Genomic DNA, 3986 nt, shown 5'->3' on the forward strand with positions numbered 1-3986 from the left:
TAAAATATGGAACGCTTCACGAATTTGCATGTCATCCTTGCTAAGGGGCCATGCTAATCTTTTCTGTATCTTCCAATATTAGTATATATGCTGCCGAAGCGAGCACGCCTATAATGATTTTTTTTTTTTTTGGCTATAATGATTTTATAGTAGACCCAATGAAAGCATGTAATTCGCCCGGGTGTGGTGGCTCCCGCCTGTAATCCAAGCACTTTGGAGGCCAAGGCGGGCGGATCACCTGAGGTCAGGAGTTCAAGACCAGCCTGACCAATATAGTGAAACCCCATCTTTTAAAAAAAAAAAAGAAAGAAAAAGAAAGCACATAACTCAGTATAATTGAGGGGAAATAAATTGATGTTGAAATTAGGAAGCTTGTATTTTAGTATGGACTGGTCATTTCAAACAACTTAGGCCATAAACAAAAGAGCGAGTAGTTACTGAGTACCCACTCAGTGACAGTCACAAGGATAAGGACTATAAACTTTAGCTTATTCATCTGTATGATGAAGGGGTTTATTAGAAAATCTGTCCCAGCACTTTGGGAGGCTGAGGTCGGAGGATCAGTTGAGGGTAGGAGTTTGAGACAAGCCTGGACAACATAGCCGACCATTTCTAAAAATAAAAATAAAGCCCAGGGGCGGGCCGGGCACTGTGGCTAGTGCCTGTAATCCTAGCACTTTGGGAGGCCGAGGTGGGCAGATCACCTGAGGTCAGGAGTTCAAGACCAGCCTGACCAACATGGAGAAACCCTATCTCTACCAAAAACACAAAATTAGTCGGGCATGGTGGCACATGTCTATAATCCCAGCTACTCGGGAGGCTGAGGCAGGAGAATCACTTGAACCCAGGAGGTGGAGGTTGTGGTGAGCCGAGATCGCGCCATTGCACTCCAGACTGGGCAACAAGAACGAAACTCCATCTCAAAAAAATAAATAAATAAAGCCCAGGTTGTGCTGGCACAGGCATGTAGTCCCAGCTACTACTTGGGAGGCTAAGCCATAAGGTTCACTTGAGCCCAAGAGGTTGAGGCTGCAGTGAGCTGTGATAGCATCACTGCACTCCAGCCTGGGCAACAAAACAAGACCCCAACTCCATTAAGAAAGAAAGAAGGGCTCTCTGCTCCTCCTGTTCGACAGACAGCTGCATCTTGTTTCCCATCACCAGCCACATCCCTGAGACACCATGGGGAAGGTGAAGGTCGGAGTCAACGGATTTGGTTGTATTGGGCGCCTGGTCACCAGGCCTGCTTTTAACTCTGGTAAAGTGGATATTGTTGCCAGCAATGATCGCTTCCTTGACCTCAGCTACATGGTCTACATGTTCCAGTATGATTCCACCATGAAATTCCATGGCACTGTCAAGGCTGAGAACAGGAAGCTTGTCATCAATGGAAATCCCATCACCATCTTCCAGGAGCGAGATCCCTCCAAGATCAAGTAGGGCGATGCTGGCGCTGAGTACGTGGTGGAGTCCACTGGCGTCTTCACCACCATGGAGAAGGCTGGGGCTCACTTGCTGGGGGGAGCCAAAAGGGTCATCATATCTGCCCCCTCTGCTGATGCCCCCATATTCGTGATGGGCGTGAACCATGAGAAGTATGACAACAGCCTCAAGATCATCAGCAATGCCTCCTGCACCACCAACTGCTTAGTGCCCCTGGCCAAGGTCATCCATGACAACTTTGGTATCGTGGAAGGACTCGTGACCACCGTCCACGCCATCACTGCCACCCAGAAGACCGTGGATGGCCCCTCCAGGAAACTGTGGCGGGATGGCCGTGGGGCTCTCCAGAACATCATCCCTGCCTCTACTGGCGCTGCCAAGGCCTTGGGCAAGGTCATCCCTGAGCTGAACAAGAAGCTCACTGGCATGGCCTTCCGTGTCCCCACTGCCAACGTGTCAATGGTGGACCTGCCCTGCCATCTGGAAAAACCTGCCAAATATGATGACATCAAGAAGGTGGTGAAGCAGGCATTGGAGGGCCCCCTCAAGGGCATCCTGGGCTACACTGAGCACCAGGTGGTGTCCTCCAACTTCAACAGTGACACCCATTCTTCCACCTTCGATGCTGGGGCTGGCATTGCCCTCAACGACCACTTCATCAAGCTCATTTCCTGGTATGACAATGAATTTGGCTACAGCAACAGGGTGGTGGACCTCATGTCCCACATGGCCTCCAAGGAGTAAGACCCCTGGACCACCAGCCCCAGCGAGAGCACGAGAGGAAGAGAGGTCCTCACTGCTGGGGAGTCCCTGCCACACTGAGTCCCCCACCACACTGAATTGCCCCTCCTCACTGTTTCCATGCAGACCGCTTGAAGAGGGAGGGGCCTAGGGAGCCCCACCTTGTGTACCATCAATAAAGTCCCCAGTGCTCAGCCAAAAAAAAAAAAAAAAAAGAAAAGAAAAGAAAGAAGGAGAGAGAGAGAAAAAAAAAGAAAGAGGGAAAGAGAAAGAAAAAAATCTGTGAAGGCTTTTTGCAGTTCTAAAATCCTATAATTCTCTTGTATAATAGTCGGTAATGACAGACAGGAGACAGGGTCTTGATATTGAGTCCGGTTAGTGAACTCCTAATTATGTAGGCTGTACTGCTACCTCCTGTATTCAGTTGGCTGGATAGGTTCAATGAGAGTGTGATTGACTAAGAGTTGTTAAGGAAAAATAGGTCATCTTGTGGACTTTAAGTGTTTACTTTTGATTCCTAAAGGGAAGGAAATTCCATTTCAAGAGATTCCTTGGCCTTGCAAAAATAGTGAGGACAGTCACAGGGGCAGCAGAGGGGAGCAGTTAATGACTGCAGGAAGGGAGGAGTTTCTTCCTAAGCACAATAACTATAATCACTGGAAAGCTGAAATTACTAGTCCTGTTGTTTGTCCAGCCTTCTGGAACATATACAGTTATTTCTTTGTGACTCAATTTAACTGGTTTCACAAAAGACATTTTCCCACCTGCAAGGAGACAGTCACTGAAAAAGGAAGACAAGACAGGGCTCGCCAGGCACAAGGCCCTCTGGTCACTGCAGTGTGAAATAAGTAATTCATCACTGGGTACAAACTAAAACACGTTTGATGAGGCAGTCTAGCTATGGAATTCCAGGCTCAGAATGAAAAGCACCAACCAGGGTATTTTTCTGAGTCCTCAGCTTTTTCTTTTAAAGGCTTTTTTTCTTTTCTTTCTTTTTTTTTTTGAGACAGAGTCTCACTCTGTCACCCAGGTTGCAGTGCAGGGGTGCAGTCTCTGCTCATTGCAACCTCTACCTCCCAGGTTCAGGTGATTCTCATGCCTCAGCTTCCTGAATAGCTGGGATTACACGTGCATCCACCACATCCAGCTAATTTTTATATTTTTAGTAGAGACGGGGTTCTGTCATGTCGGCTAGGCTGGTCTTGGACTCCAGGCCTCAAGTTATCCACTGGCCTCAGCGTCCCAAAGTGCTGGAATTGCAGGCATGAGCCACCATGCCCGGCCAAAGCATTTTTTTTTTTTTAATGGGACAGGGTCTCACTCTGTCACCCAAGCTGAAGTGCAGTGGCACGATCTCTGCTCACTGGTGGAGGCTCACTGGCCTCAACCTCCCAGGCTCAACAGATCCTTCCACCTCAGCCTCCCAACTAGCTAGGACTACAGGTACACCACCACCCCAGCTAATATATTTTTTTACTTTTTATGGAGACAGGGTCTGGCTGTGTTGCCCTGGCTGGTCTTGAACTCCTGGGGTCAAGCGATCCTCCCACCTCAGTCTCCCAAAGTGCTGGGATTACAGGAGTGAGCCACCATGCCTATCCTTGAAAGCCTTTTTAATGTGCCAAAACAAGAGGGTAAATGTATCTGGGTTGAATTTGGAAGGCTCCAGACAATAACTATTCTGTTTTACTCCCTGTTCCTCAGGAGCTTTGGATTCACAGGAATTGCCTCTAAGAAGAAGAGGCTAAACATGTGGTTGAAGCAGGAATCCCAGAATTGAGTCTGTTTTGATGGCGCCAAGG

The 3986-nt window shown here is 48.2% G+C and overlaps 1 non-coding gene and 1 pseudogene across 1 annotated transcript; one reads left to right on the forward strand and one right to left on the reverse strand.

The window, feature by feature from the left end:
- On the reverse strand, positions 1-106 carry LOC135271019 (U6 spliceosomal RNA). The gene has a single exon (XR_010339171.1). It is a non-coding gene; the product is annotated as a U6 spliceosomal RNA (small nuclear RNA).
- A 1076-nt stretch (positions 107-1182) lies between these two features.
- LOC105724706 (glyceraldehyde-3-phosphate dehydrogenase-like) lies at positions 1183-2247 on the forward strand (annotated as a pseudogene).
- Positions 2248-3986: the final 1739 nt, after the last annotated feature.

This window comes from Aotus nancymaae, unplaced genomic scaffold, assembly GCF_030222135.1.
Source record: "Aotus nancymaae isolate 86718 unplaced genomic scaffold, 86718_ANA_hifiasm-v0.15.2.pri h1tg000072l, whole genome shotgun sequence".
NCBI classification, from domain to species: Eukaryota; Metazoa; Chordata; class Mammalia; order Primates; family Aotidae; genus Aotus; species Aotus nancymaae.